The following is a 15,695-nucleotide window of genomic DNA, read 5'->3' on the forward strand; positions in this document are numbered from 1 at the left end:
TTACAATTCTGTAAATTGCGAAGCTATAAAAACAAAATGGCTTCTTCTGGGACAAGGAAGTCCTTATCCAGTGGTTCCATTGCTATAAAATATGTTTACACTTCTCTTCAAGTTAATTATATTAGGATGCCATGGAACAAGACTTTTAGATAGATTTCTAGATCAGTCACCCACTCAGGAAGTGGTAGGACCAGCCTGGCCTTCCCTGGGCTCCAAACCACCATGTAATCCAGAGTTTAGGCTGGACCAGGAGACTGAAAAACATCCTGGAAGAAAATAGTAAGCCATTTACTTACTTATTTTTATTTTTATTTCATTTTATTATTAATACTTTTAAGGCTGGTTCCATCATGACTCTGGAGGAAGAGCCAGGTTCAAGAGCTCATTTAAGCAAAGTTCGGGGGAGGGTCATACGAATCTCTGGAGGGATGTTTTTCTGCAGAGGGAGTGCCATCACAGAGAAGGCCCCCTTTCTGGGTCCCATCAAATGGCACTTTAATTGACAGGACCCAGAACATGCCCACTTCAACAGGGCAGCAGAAACCATGGGAGACAGGCGGGATAAGCAGGTCCTGTGCCGTGAAAGGCTTTAGAGGGGATCACCAGCACCTCCTGGAAGCCAACTGGTAACCAGCGTAGCTCACAAAGCAGAGGTGTTTAATACTACGGCCTGCCCATAGCTGCCCATGCCGTTGCATTCTGGACCAGCTTCCAAGTTGTTCTCAAGGGCAGCCCCATACAGAATGCATTGCAACATGTAAACCGCATGCAAGGTGGTGGCAAGGTGATGGCAAGGACTGTCTGAAGGGCCTCCTGGTTTGGGTGCAATTAGCGCGGGGGGGGGGAATTTGTGCAGAGGGCTTCCAGGCCCTCTGCCTACTTGATGATCAGGACCCAAGTCCAAGAAGACCCCCAGACTGCCCACCAGGCCTAAGGACATAACCTGCATGGCCCACATACACAGAGCTATTGGAAGTTACCGTGCTTGAAGCTGAGTCTGTTCCTCCCACCCAGCCTCTAGACACGGGGAGAAGGCCTTGACAGCTGATCGACCTGGAGCCAAGATGTACAACTGGCCATCGTTAATGCCCTGATGATATTTGACTTCAAACCCATGGATGACCTCACTCGGCAGCCTCATGCAGGTCTTGGACAGGAAAGCAGCGGGAGAAGCCTTTAGGCACCCCTCATATCAGGAACCTCAGGCTTGATCTCCCCCACCCCACTCTGACATCACTGACTGGCCATTGGCAATCGGGAAAGGAGGACACTGCGCCCTCGCAACACTGTGCCTCTGACTCCCAATAGGGTGGTCCAGAAAGACACTTTGGTCAATGGTGCCCAAAACCATTGAGAGACCAAAGAGAACCAGGACCTTTGCAGTACAGCTAAAACCTGACTGGGAGAGATCTAGAGGATCACTTTCTCCCAGGACCCTCTGAAGCAGCATCCTGACCAGTTTCTCATGGAGCCTGGAAAAAATGGTCCAGGACTATTGGGCCCAGCCATGAGTTCTTGAGGAGGGGGTGCACCACCCCTTCCCTCAACAAAGCAATAACCACCGCATGGACCCAGCCACACATCACCTTCTGGGTGGCCTTCACCAGCCAGCAGGGGCACAGATGTAATAAACAGCTGGCCAGGTTAGCAGTTCCAGGAACTCTCTCCACTTCCTCAGGAGTTACAGGTTCCTACTCGCCCCCGGTGCCACACACAACCTTGCTTCTTCCACTTCAGCAGGACTTGCTCAGTTGGGGTCCAAGCAACTTTATCACCAGACTCTCTCTCACAGAGGCCTTGCAGCGGGTTCTGTAGCTCATCCCTCCCCAGCAAAGAACATGACACTTTAGAAAGGGATGCTGGACAGTTATCTAAACTGGTTCTGTCATCGTGCCTAGGGCGGGAGGGAGAGTGGTCATTCCTGGGGATGGCTAGTCTCTTAGGAGGACCCTGCTCTGCTTGCGAATCACAGAGAGCTTTTAGCCATCGTGATTCTATTCTATTTATATTTATTATGTATTGTATTATTTTATAGTTTTACATCCTCGTATTTATGTTTTATTGTAAACTGCCCAGAGTCCCTTTTGTGGGAGATGGGCAGTGATAAATCTGATTAATAAATAAATAAAATAAATCTGTGTGCATGATAGGAGGAAAAATACCTCTTGCCACTTCTACTGCCACAATGTAATCCCTAATACTGGACCTTACTCACGCTTGGTCAGATTCATCCTAGGCATCTCCTCTGGTGTTCCATCGCCCAAGTTTCCCAGAGAGCCGAGGAGCACCTACAGCCAATCAACTGGGAGAGGCTATAGAGGAGAAATCTGATCCGAGGTCTTTGTCACACACAACCAACCAACCTTCCAGAAACTCCAAGCTCCCTTCGAAACCCATCTGGGTCCTTTAGCTGCCTGGGGACGGACTGATCTAATAGGTCCTTCTCCTCTTAGGGGAGCTGCACTGGCGAGCCGAAAAGAAATCGGAGATGGATCTGACTATGGCAAAGGCTGATGGTAATGTCTTCCCCACTCAGATCACGTCACGACTGCTCTGAGACAGACCCCAGATCGAGGGTGCAAACCCAGGGTGGGCTAGGCTCTCAGTGACTTGAGTTGAGTTGGTTGCTATGTTGGCCATGAACTGTACCAGCTCAGGCTCTGCGTACCTGGGGGCAGGTTAAGTCCTCCAGAACGATCAGCCTTGGAGACTATCAGAATCCTGCAAATGCTCCATCTTCATCCGCACCGTTGCAAGGCAAGTGCAAACTCTAAAACCTCAGCTCGACTCTGGACCCTCGCCGACACTGCCCTTTCAGGCACCATCTTGCTTTGCTTTTGCGTAGATACCGTTGCCAGGAGATGAGCTTGACCTCTACCTTTTACCTTTGCTAATTGCTCTGTGTAGTATTTCTCCAGTGGAAACATCCGTTCTCAGGCAGTCCACATACTCTGCCTTGGCAAAGGCAGATGTCATCTGACTCGGAAGAGGTTGGCACCCCCGAGTGTTTTTTCTTGGGGAAATAATGTTTTGGTCAAAAGTGCCAACATGAACCCCTGCCTGTGTAACATTAGCTGGCAGGAGACCCTCACTGTGTGCAGGCAGATGGGTATCTTTGGAGGCAGACTGTTCCATGCCCCTGAAGACTCTGGGCCAGCACAGGCATTTTGACAGGGCAAGACGTGTGCTGGGTGCACTACTGTTTTACAGACTTGATTGGCTGCTGCATTTTGTACTCAATTTTCAGAGGAAAGCTTCCAGACTTGGAACGTGTCTGTTTTCTCTGAGGGCAGATATCTAGGGTGCAATTCTAGGGCAGCCTTTCTCAACCTTTTGACCCTGGAGGAACCCTTGAAATATTTTTCAGGCCTGGGGGAGCCCCTGCACATTCAGGCTCAAATAGAGGCCAGGAGTTACAAAATTATTCTATTCGTTTCATGGGTAGGCCTGTATATATGCATTAGCAGCGTTCTTAAACTAAAAATAACAAATGAAACTTACCTCCTTAATGTGAAGTGGCCCGAATTCGAAATAATTTTTTAAATAAATTGTGGTCTCCCAGGGAACCCCTTGTGACTGCTCATGGAACCCAAGGGTGCCATGGAACCCTGGTTGAGAAACCCTGTTCTAGGGTGTCTTTGGCCAGGAGGAGACACAACCTTGCTGAACAGAAGCAAAGTGTGCACCAGATGTGAATTAGGGTATATTAAGTACAGTTTGGTGACTAAGCTCAGTTAAGCTGGGTTGGCATGTTGCGCTAAGCCAAGAACAAACCATCTTAATGGAGAGTTGCAAGGGACCACAGAAGCCCTTGGGAGTCACTTTAAAATACGTTGCTCCCAATTTATGGAATGACTTGTACTTTTTTTAAGGAAGAGAGTCGAACCGTCTTAACTGGATCCATAAATTTTCCTACTGTGTTTAACTGGGTTTTAATTTTATTGCTTCGTTGTTTTTTTCATCTGCCATGAGCACCCCAGGATGGAAAAGTAAGATGCCAACTGAGAGAATGACATTTCACCCAGTCTTCTAAGTGAGCCCCCAAATCAGGCCCATACAGCCACTTCACCTTTGATAGGGGCTTGCCAAGCAGATGATTCTGGCAGCTGGAAGAGAATAAAACCTGTTCAATCGCTGAGCTTGTTTTGAAACACTCTGGAGCAGCGTTTCTCAACCTCGGCAACTTTTAAGATATGCCAGTTCTCCTGACCGTGGGGGGCCAAAGACCCACAACCACTCCACTTTGGAGTGGCACAGCCGGTTTCTTCCCCATCTAGGCCCTTACAGCCTCCAGACAGAGCCAGCACCTAACAGCATCACTTGCCCAGCATGGGGTAGAAATGTATAATTGGGGTATCATCATGCCGGCCGAGGATCTCTCCCGGCAGTTTCATACAGATGTTAAATAGGAAGAGAGAAAGACCTGAGCCCTGAGGCAACCCACATAGTAGGGGCCTGGGGCTGGACCTCTCCCCCCAGTAGTACTGACTGGCACCAGCCATGGAGAAAGGAGTAGAACCACTGCAAAACAGTAACCCCCCAATCTCCGGAGCCAGTACAGCCAGTTACCCTGGTCAAGGGTATCAAAAGCCACTGATAGGTCCAGAAGGGCCAGGATGGACACACCACCCCCATCCCGAGTCCTCCAAAGGCCATCCACAAGTGCGTATTGTTGCAGAGTGCTGGAAAGCGTTTGGCCCAGGAGATCAGAAAAAAACACACCAGGCATTTATATAAAAATAAGTGTATTTAAAGAAAGGATAAAACATAAAACAGTTTCCTCATCCAGAGCTGGATGGGCTCAAAAGCTGCTTAAATAAACATATTTACAAGCTCATGCACACGCACATGTGCAGAGCAGGAAAGAAAGGCTGCTGAAGTGGGCTGGAAGAGAGGCTGCAAAAAAGAAACTGAAACTTCTGGTAGCAAGTCCAGGCAAGTTCCTCCAGGCAAACAGCAGCTTTTCTTATTTGGTCATCCTTTCCACATCCCAGCCTGAGGACAATTAAGTCTGACCTTCTCACCCTGCCTAAGTGATTTTTTACCATGGTAAACAGGGCGCCTTTGAGTCTTACTCCAAGCAGAAACAACCTGAAATACCAACACATATGTTGCATATTGTTTATTGGTTCAGTCACTTCCGACTCTTCGTGACCTCATGGACCAACCCACACCAGAGCTTCCTGTCGGTCGTCAACACCCCCAGCTCCCCCAGGGATGAGTCCATCACCTCTGGAATGTCATCCGTCCACCTTGCCCTTGGTCAGCCCCTCTTCCTTTTGCCCTCCACTCTCCCCAGCATCAGCATCACCAGGGTGTCCTATCTTCTCATTATGTGGCCAAAGTATTTCAGTTTTGCCTTTAATATCATTCCCTCAAGTGAGCAGTCTGGCTTTATTTCCTGGAGGATGGACTGGTTTGATCTTCTGGCAATCCGAGGCACTCTCAGAATTTTCCTCCAGCACCACAGCTCAAAAGCATCAATCTTCCTTCGCTCAGCCTTCCTTATGGTCCAGCTCTCGCAGCCATATGTTACTCCGGGGAACACCATTGCTTTGACTATGCGGACCTTTGTTGTCAGTGTGATGTCTCTGCTCTTAACTATTCTATCGCACAAATGGATATGTTGCATACCTACATTTAAATCTTTAATTTTGCAGTGCTTAAAACCAGCTATTAGCCACAGTAGATTGGCAGTGTGATCAGGCCATGCTTAGAGAGAAGATGGGAGGGAGGGGTGTCTCCTTGTGCTGTTAGTACCGCAAGCTATTTTAATCTTAATTTCCCTTCCAACTTTAACCTCCTTTCCACTCTTATTTTAATTTTTAAAATTTTATTATTCAAAACCCAGAAGATGCTGCAGGATCAGGCCCCACCCATTAAGGCCTGTGCTCCAAGTCAGCCAGCCCCCCCCCAAATGCACTGAGAATGCTCCTAAGTCTATATCCCTATATTTATACAATTATGTGTACCAGGAATTAAGCATCCCCCAAAACAGCATTAAAATTAATTACTTATCCAGAGGGACAGTCATAATAACTCTTAGCTTTTTCTCTTTTAACTTTGTATTTCTTGAACTTTTTATAACGGTTCTTATGACCTTTTATTTGTAAGCTGCCTAGAGTCACTTCCATAGTGGGATGGGCGGTGTATACAGTAAATTTAAATAAACAAATAAATAAGCAAGCAAGCTCTGCCTTAGTGAACAGTACATCTTCGGACTCCTTCAGAAGGGAAAGGCCTGTTCAGCTACCTGGGAGGCGATTGTATGGATGCAAGTTTAACTTCGCCCTGAGCACCAGGGAAAATTACTGCGTCGGGAGAAACCTACCAGGTCTGCAGTAGCTAGGTTTTCTGGCTGCTGAAATTCCCTGGTTTAACCTCTCTCTTGTTGAAAGATGAAGCAGCAGGTGATGGGGAAGGTCCCTGGAACAGGGCACCTGGTCCTACAGCCCTGGGCTGGGTGGACAGCTGGCCTCCCCCAGCTTAAGGCAGCTTGATAGAAATGGAAGAAGAAAGCATTCTGCCCACTGGGCCGGATGGATACCTCTGTGTTCATATTTTGCAATTTGGGGAGGATATCTTTTAGCTGGCAGTAGAAATGTGCAAGGCTGAACCGATTTATTTATTTATTTATTTATTTATCTATCAAACTTCTATTACCACCCATCTCCCCCAAGAAACGAGGACTCTTGGGCGGTTTACAATCAATTGAATTATCTTAGAAGTTCATCTCCTGACTCAACCAGCCACCTTTGGCAATAAAGGGAGAGTTAAAGATATCAGGTCCATAAGATAGTACTCTCAACCTTGCAGTCTAGACTTAAGGCGTGACTGGAGATTTGTCAGCTTTCTGCGCCGGGTGGCAGAGGATTTCAGGGGCTAATGAATAAACCAGCTGAAGCGTTCTGCAAAAGCTCAGCCAGGATCCCCCACGGGGTAGAGGGGGAGTCACGGATCTAAAACATCCTTCCAAAAGCTTCATACGGTATATTTATGCATTCTTTTTTAATTTTTAGAGCTGCCCATCTCACATATGTGACTTTTATTGCTGGCTTACAATAAAATACTGTAGATAAAAACAAATTTTAAAAGTAATATGAAATAAAATAATTAAAAATTATGTAGCTAGTCCATTTGCAACTAGCCCTGAATTAACTGGTGAGATTTGCCTCCCTTCCCAGAAAGGTTGGTGGGCGGGAGCCCAGAATCCCAAGGCAAATTTATGTCAGTTGCTGGCTTCATTCTGCATGTATTTAACTGCATGATAATTTTCAGGGTTTGACACAGCAAAGAAGTGATAAAAATTGGCTTGAGAGGACACAAGGTCAACCGAGGATGTCAACAGCTGCTGTCTTGCAGGAGGCCCTTTACTTTATCCTCCTGTTCTCTGCTTTTTCCATCCCCCACCCCCTCCCCAGCTTCCTGCAAATACAGGGAATGTTGACATTAAATTTGTCCGGAAGAAAACCCCAATCTCTCGGGGCCTGCTAAAGGGACATTTCATTCATTCATTTCTTGCAGTAACCTGCCTTCCTTCCTAGCCTGAACAATTAATTAAAAAAGAAAAACACCTCTGCAGAGAAGAAGGGAGCAAAAAGTATTTCAAGGCTGATTTAAAATGTAATAATCTAAGAGGGGGCTTTAAGATATACCCCTGGGTGTTTCTGGGGAGTCAGGCCTACCACAGACGGTGTGCCACTGCAGCTTTTCCCAACCAGATGCTCGGACTTCAACTCCCAAAGGACGTGCTAGGGATTGTGGAAATAAAGCCCCACCGGCCTGGAAAGCATTAAACTGGGGAGAAGGATCTGCTGAATTTGCTCTCCTAGAAATTCTGCTGGGTTTCTTGAAATGCAACGAGGCTCTTTTCTTTCCATCTCCAAATCCGTCCCTTAAAAAACTAAGGTCCATTCTGGGACGCAAAGGACAATTCCCAACACAGCTGACAAATGCCCAGGAAGAGGACAGATGTTAAGAAAAGCCATCTTGGGTCAGCCCAAAAGATTTGGCACAGGATTCTGTTTCCAGTCCCCCTGGGAAATCTCCAGAAAAATAATGAAGGTAGCCCCTTATAACCCTCAAGCAGGCTTGGGTACATGGACAAGTCTCTGCAACTTTCTTACGGCAGTGAATAAGTGGTTTGGACTTTTGCATCTAATCGACTGCCCTAGGAACTCCTGGTGGTCTCCCATTCAAATACGAACCAGATCCAATCTTGCTTAGCCCCGGGATCACGCAGGGTCAGCTCGGTGCTGCCAATTGACATGCCTGCTGTAGAGGTGCAGAGGAAATCTGTGGAAGTTTCATGAAGTATCTTCCAAGGCTAACAGGCTAACTGGTTTCTCTTACAAACTGGTTTAATTTCCTCTTCACTCAGTCCCTTTAACCCCCAGGGCCCCCCACTCCATGTCTTTAGTAGCAGGGATGTCTAGAACATACCTGTGCTGTGTGAAGCATCTTCTCTTCTCCATCCTGGGCCACCTTATCAGTTGGTGATTAAGTTGTTGTTAGAGGACTTTGTTTACTTTGTAGATGTCTCTGGACAGGGACGGCAATGACAGATCAAAACGCCAAACACCACTTTTTTCCATTCTCTTCCCTTTGGAGAAGATACTCTGGTGAGGTGTGATCTAAACATCAAAGCTATCCACCAACAAGGTGGTGTCCAAAGTGCCCAGATTAGCCTTTTCCAGTTGATTCTACATCAGTCTGGACCAGCTCCCATGGCCCTTTGCTGGCGTGGGACTCTGGAGTTCGGCCACGACCCTAGGAAGGCTGCTCCAGAAAAAAGCCCATTTACATCCCCCTCTCCTTTCTCAATATCCATTGTTGGTTTGGCCCTCCCATTCCCCAGACTAGCAAAATTATAGCTCAACATCAAGGAACAGAAAACCAATTCTGGCATTATTGTTAGATCTCTGGTGTTGGCCTGAATGTTCATGGCCTTCCATGTCCTGATTCATCTACTTGCTTGGAGAAGATGTTAAAATCCTGCGGTGAGTGGCCGTATTAACGAAGCTCTCTTTGGAACAATGAGGGCAGGCTACAAATTCATAAAAATTAAAAGTGCTGCTGCTTAACAGAGGGACAAGGGAGAAAAAGAATTGGAGGTGGAGGGAAAGAGAGAGGGAGAACCTACTGAAGGAGCTGGGGGAGCTAGGAAGGAGATAAACCCCCTGGAGTCAAACCAAGATGGCATAGAAATATTGGAAATAAAATAATTTTTATACCTACAAAGAGCAGAATCGTGCAAGCCATGGTACTCCCTGTGACCCTTTATGGAAGTGAAAGTTGGACTTTGAAGAACAGGATAGGGAGAGTACTGATACCTTTGAACTCTGGTGTTGGAGAAGACTCCTGAGAAGACCATGGATGGCCAATAAAATAAAATGATGGATCATCGGACAAATCAGCCCAGAGTTCCCACTCGAGGCACCAATGACCAGGCTCAAACTGTCCTTCTTTGGACACATGATGCAAAGACCCAGCTCTCTGGAGGAGGCCCTGATGCTGGGAAAGGTGGAAGGAAAGAGGAATGCTGGGACTAATGCATAGACAATTAGAAAAGCGTTATGGAAGACTATTTTTATATACTGTAGGTTGATTGCTGCAAGATTATTGTATGTGCAAAAATGGAAAGACTGAAACACCTGCCATGGAGGAATGGACGGTGAAGATGACAGAGATGGCAAAATGGACTTGTTTAGTTAGAGAAAGATCAACATCTACATTTATTAGCGACTAGAAACCCCTTATGGACTTTTTGCTGAAAAAAGAGAAAAATGAACTTGGGATTTATGGCTTTGATGATTAGAAAGGGCAGCTTATAAAAAGAAGCAAATTGTGGTGTAAATTTAGAGCAGTGTTTCTCAACCTTGGCAAATTTAAGATGTGTGGACTTCAATTCCCAGAATTCCCCATGCTTGGGGAATTTTGGGAGTTGAAGTCCACGCATCTTAAATTTGCCAAGGTTGAGAAACACTGTCTTAGAGGGAGAGGGTAAAATATAAACACATTTATAACCGCTGTTAAAAAGATTGGAAGCTGCTTCTTTATATTCTTTTTTTCCCTTTTGTCCCTTTTTCTTTCCTTCTCTTTTTCCCTTTTTTTCCTCTTTTCACTATGCACTATTTTTCTTTATCTACTTTATTTCTTTTCATTATCTGTATATTTTTTCTCTTGTTAAAATTTCTTTAACAAAATTATATATTAAAAAAAGAGAAAGGAAGAGGTCGACCAAGGTGGGGGGACTCAGTTACAGTGCAGATGGGGCCTCCGTTGGGAGACTTGAAGAACAGGTTAGGGACAGATCCTCCTGGAGAAGGTCTATCTATGTGGTCACTAGGCGTCGAAAACGACTTGATGGCACATAATCAATCAATCAATAAAAAAAAGCTGAGAGGGGTGGCTGCTCCCAGGGGAATAGGTGGACCAGATCTGGACTGCGAAAATGTGGAGAACCACTAGATGGCACCACAGAGTGAGCCAACAAGGGCCTCTGGATGTTTCCACCCCAAATCTGACAGCCCCTTTGGCAGTGCCCCAGCTTTCAAATTTCCACGAGGCTCTGTCCATTCTGGTTAGTCTCCACCCCCTGTTCTGCCTGCCCCCGGACCCTATTTTTTGGCTACTGGACTCCTAGAGAAGCTACACCCAGTGTGGGGAGGGGAGGACGCTTCACTATGGACCCATGGACTGTAAGGAGGGGCTTCATTAATCCAGGGGCAAGAGGACAATTGACGATTGAAGGCTGGAAGGGGAAGGAAATCTGCAGGGGTCTTACTTTTTCTTTCAGGCCAGCTGAGCATTCTGGACCCTGGAGTCCCAGTGCATTTTGAAGGGACCCCCCTCCCCCCAGTTGGCATGGCAAGGCCAAGGTTTAACTCTGAGACCTGCCTGCAAATTCATCTCCACTGGTGTTGAAATTAGGGCTGGCTGCAGATTTATTTTGATGGTGGTACCCAACTGGTTATCAACTTTTTTTTTTTAATAATTAGCTTACTAAAGATGCCTTAAGGCAGTGTTTCTCAACCTCAGCAACTTAAAGATGTGTGGACTTCAACTCCCAGAATTCCCCAGCCAGCCAGTTGAAGTCCGCACATCTTGAAGTTGCTGAGGTTGAGATACACTGCCTTAAGGGTTTCACTAGAATTACTATAATACCACTAAAATTACATTCTGTCTGAAGGGGAAGTGGTCACTGGAAGAATTCAAACAAGACTGTGAATCTACACTCGCTATTTCCAACTTCTGCCATAAACTCCGGAGGAGGCGCACAGTTACGGCCTACCTCACAGGGCTAAAAGTTTCCCCCAAAAACTCAAACGTGTTGGGCGAAAATTTCAAATTAAAGAGCAGGGTCGCAGTTCCAGGCTAGTCTGCAAGTTGGCCTGCAAGCCTTTTCTTCCTTCGGTCTTTACTGCCTGGAGCTTTAAGTGGTTCCAGGCCAGGCCAGCCTCGCCCCGTCTGCAGAAGGGAGATAAAGGCTGACCTACCGCGCAGGGTTCCCGAAACCCTTCTTGCCTATAAAGCTAAGCGGCGATCCTTCTCCCTATTTACTGGCATGTAAAATCCGCTGTTTTGGTCCAAACTTACTGCTAGATAAAAGCACACCCTGCTTTCCTGGGTCCGACAGGTTTTAATTGGCCGAATTCGTGGTTAACTCCTCTCTTTCGGGCAGGATCCGCTGGGTGTGCCTGGGTGAGCATGTCAGCGTGCCCATGACAGAACGGCTCGTCACCTTGGGCACCCTTTGGCAGCCCAGGGGCGATCGACCGATTTCTCCTTTAAAATGCAACGTGGAAGCGTCCCTGAAAGCCGCCGGATGCCGTAGGCCAGCGGGGGAAGCCTTGGTGGGTCGCGGCCAAGCCGCGCGCCTCCCCCCAGACGGCCGGACCGCAGCGCCCGTCACCCGAGCCGGCCCGGCATTCTGGGCGCCGGCGTGGCGCATGGGCGCTGTAGTCCCGCGCCACCGGAAGCTGCCGGCGAGAAGGCTGCGGAAAGGTCCGTCCTTGAACTTCGCACACTTTTAGGATTCCGAAAAGGGGGGTGCGGGGTGCGGGGGTTCTTTCCCCCGGCTCCCCAAAGCAGGATCCCGGTCCGCCATCCGTTTCCTTCTCCTTCTCCTGCTGCTGCTGCCGCCGCCTGCTCCGAGCTGATGTGCGCGCGTGTGTGCGTGCCGGCGGGCGGGCGGGCGAGGGATGAGTGTGCAAAGGAGCCGGCTGGCTTCGCTCTGTCGGGCAGAGCCTCCCCGGGCGCCGCGCGGCGTGTTCGGGCTGAGATAACATGGGATCCCGCCGCCTCGCCTTTGGGAGGGGGGTCCCTGCGCGGCCGGGGGCGGGAGGCGCGGGCGAAGGCGAGGCGGGGCAGGGGAGGCAGCCCCGGGCCAGCGCCAGCGCCGGGGCCAGAGCGGCGGGCCAAGTGTGCGCCCTTGGCACGGAGCGCGGCGGCAGCCCGGGCGCCAGCCGCGGCTGAGACGTGGCAGCGGCCACCGGGGCTGGGGGCTCTGCTGCCCGCCTGCCGTGCGCCCCCTCGGGCTGGCCGCCCGGCCCGGCCCCGCACGGCGCGGCGCGGCGCGTCTCCCCAGCAGGTTCCCCGGCGAGCGCGGCGGCTGCACCTTTAAGAGAAGGGAGGGACCCCTTTTTCGCCCGGAGAGCAACCAGGAAGGGAGTTCACGGCATCATACGGGGCTTTGCATCTACTGTTACAGTAAGGGCAGGCACGGCAGAGCCAGCCAGCCAGCGAGAGCGAGCGAGCGAGCGAGCGGGAGGCCGGACGCGCCTGGCTGCTCAGGACCCTCCCCGCCGCCCGCGCCCCTCGCCCGCCGCCGCCGGCCCCGCGCCCCCCGGACCAAGACGGTAAGGCGCGCGGCGGGGCTGCGCTCGCGCGCGGGGGCGGCGGGGACCGGGCCCTCCCCGGGGGGCGGCGGGCGGGCGGGCGGGGGGCCCGGCGCTCCGCCGAAGTCCCGCGGCGACTTTCGGGGAAGCTGAACTTTCGTCCGCGCGGCGGATCACCTGCGGCGGCGGGCCGGGGAGGCTGCGCGCGCTCGGGCGCGGGCGCTGCGGGTGGGGGCGCGAGGGCGGGCGGGGGCGCAGAGGGGCCCCCGGGTGGGCTGCGAGGTCCCCACGTGGGGCCGGGCGGGGGGAGGCCGGGGGAGGGGGCCGGCGGGGGAGCCGAGGGCTGGCGGCTTGCAATAAACGTCGGAGGAGGAGAAACGGGCGATCGGCGCAGGGGGGGCGCTTGGGGGCTTCGTGTCCCGGGTTGCTCCTTGCAAGGGGAGGCGCGCGCGCGCTCGGTGCACGGGGCGTGGGGTTGCAATCGGGCGGGGGCCGGGAGGGAAAGCGGGGCATAACTTTCCGCCCCCTCCTCGCCTGGCCTGGCCTGGCCTCCCTGCCCGAGCCCCTATTCCGTGCTGCGTGCCTACGTTGTACTCGCTCGGGCGGGGGCTCGCTGGGGGGGTGGGGTGGGGTGGGGGCAGGATATGTTTTTTTAAGGGAGGGGGCTTGTAAGCCCGAGGGGAGAGTGCTCCCTCGGCTTCCTGGGAGTTGTAGTCTTCCTCGCTACTTCGGCCCGCAGGTGCAAGGGAGGCAGGGGACTACGTCTCCCGAGATGCGCCGCGACGGGGCCTGCCTCGGGAGGCGTGTTGACAGGCGGAGGCGCCAACCAATGGCGAGCGCGCCTTCATCTTTTCCCTCTGGCCTCCGCTGCGGCCAATGGCGGCTCGGTGGGGGAGGTGGGGAAGGGAAGGGAAGGCGGCCAAGGGCTCGAGCGGGACCCACGTCAGCCCCTCCCCCGGGGGAGTGGTGGGGTCCCCGGGCGCGCCGGCCAGGAAAGGCCGGGGATGCGAGGCCTAGCGAGAGGCCCGCGCCGAGGCTGAAGCGGTCTTCCCTCCCCCGCCAGCCGCTCCCGTCGCGGCCGCCAAGCGCAGGGGAAGCCGGCCGGGTCCTCCTCGAGGGAAGCCCCGCCGGGAGGGGACAGCCCTGGAAAGGGCCGAGGGGAGAGTTTCGTGGGGGGGGGGCCCAAACAGGAGGGACTTTCCTGAGCCCCCCGAGTGGGCATAATAGGACGCCCGACATCAGGGTCCAACCCCTCCACGGCCCTCGGGGTAGCGCTGGGCCGCTTTGCGAGGCGGGAGGTGCCTGGAGCGGGGGGGGGGGGGCTGGTCGGGCCCGTCGCCCATGGGGACCCCCCCGCTGAACCCCGCCTGCCTTCTGAGGAGGCCTGGCCCGTCTCCCGCTCTCGGCGGCCCCGCAGGCTGGGAGAGGCTGAGCCCGTACGGATGACGCAGGTCGGAGGCACCTGCAGGACAGGTAAGCGGCCAGGTGACCAACCCGGAAGTCCCCGGCGTCGAGCCCGGCCGGCCTCGGGGCTTTCCTCGCCAGCCTTGGAGGCGTCCCGGGCCAGGGTCGGAGGGAGGCCGCGCTGCCACCCTCCTCGCGACGCCCCTGCGGGGTTGGAAGGAGGCCCTGCTGGCTGGCGGGACTCGCTCCGGGGTTTTCCTGCTGCGGGACCGCGACGGCGCTCCTGCGGGAGACCCTGGTCCCTGGCGGGGGGCAGCGCTGCAGAGCCGCGAGGGTGCTTTTCTTGCCCTTGTGGGCGCCTGCGAAAACAGGGCCGAGGGGCGGACAAAGTTCTCCCCGGTGCTTCGGCGTTTTCCAAACGGGGAGACGGAAGCAGGCTTATCCTGGAACAAGAAGCGATTTAAGTGCTTTTTAAAACTCTTCCTGGGAGCCTCGGATAACTCTGAGACCCCCGCTGGACAGCAGACTTCGTGCTCTCTGAGAACGTGCTGCGAGTAGAGAAGCAAAACGGTCAAGCGGATTTGACTTGCCTCTGCTCCGGCCTGCCTCCCTCGGCCACTTGCTAGCCCAGGGTGATGGTTACGGGGGAAGCGTTTGGAGGGGTAGAAAGGGAAGTTGTTTGCAAGAGGAAAGAGGGTTGCAGCCTTTAAAGATGAACCCACTGATTGCAGAGCGGACTCTGATCCCTGAACTTTTATCAAGTGTGCAGAGTAGACTTCTAAGAAAGGATAGGATGGAAGAGTTATTGTGGGGGAGTGAAAGACGAGGGAAGAGGGAGGGGTGAGAAAAGGTGTGTGGCAAAATGGCTTAGGGGGGACGGTGGCTACTAACCAAACTGCTTAGGTGAGGCAGGCATCATTGAGTTAGGAAACTCTTTAGGTAGGCCGGGCAACCAGAAAGCTTGGTCTCCGTTTAATCCCTGGGAATGACATTGAATCTAATCAATTTTAGCTCAACTGTTTCTCGGTGGCATTGGTCTTTACCATGCCTTTTCTCAAAGGAATTGGCTGTTTTATGAGGTTGTCGTCAGAAGGGTTAGGAGTGCAAGAAGAGCACTGTTGGCTTCAAGAATGCTGTATCAGGCTTATGGCGATGCTGGTAATGTGTTGGGAAGGCCTGAGGACAGTTGGCTTCGACCTCCCCGTGTGAGTGTTTGTGGGCATGAAATAGGAGGATGCTAATGCTGGCTTATCTAAGAGGATTATTGCCAGGTGAGGAAATACGGGGGAGGATTACGAGGAGGGGTGCAGCAAGAGGGGCTCGATGACTTTGGATGCAGGAAAGTGAGGGTGCTGGTGGTGAAGACGCTTATAAAGAAGTTAAGAGGAACATAGGGGCCCTGTCTCTTATGAACCAAACCGTGGCTGCTTAGCTCAGAGTGGTTCGAAATGA

General features: G+C 51.9%; 1 protein-coding gene across 3 annotated transcripts in view; it reads left to right on the forward strand.

Annotated features, from left to right (window-relative positions):
* Positions 1 to 11,971: 11,971 nt before the first annotated feature.
* Positions 11,972 to 15,695, forward strand: part of ZBTB7A (zinc finger and BTB domain containing 7A) — a 38,641-nt gene continuing 34,917 nt past the window's right edge. The window contains exon 1 of one of the 3 annotated variants that reach the window (XM_063290954.1): positions 11,972 to 12,006. The gene's annotated coding sequence lies outside the window, so the exon portion shown is untranslated. Of the gene's footprint in view, positions 12,007 to 12,754; positions 12,861 to 14,176; positions 14,313 to 15,695 lie in introns of those variants that run through there. The other 2 variants (XM_063290953.1, XM_063290955.1) reach the window with 2 other exon arrangements.

This window comes from Candoia aspera, chromosome 1 (assembly GCF_035149785.1).
Source record: "Candoia aspera isolate rCanAsp1 chromosome 1, rCanAsp1.hap2, whole genome shotgun sequence".
In the NCBI taxonomy this organism is placed as follows: Eukaryota; Metazoa; Chordata; class Lepidosauria; order Squamata; family Boidae; genus Candoia; species Candoia aspera.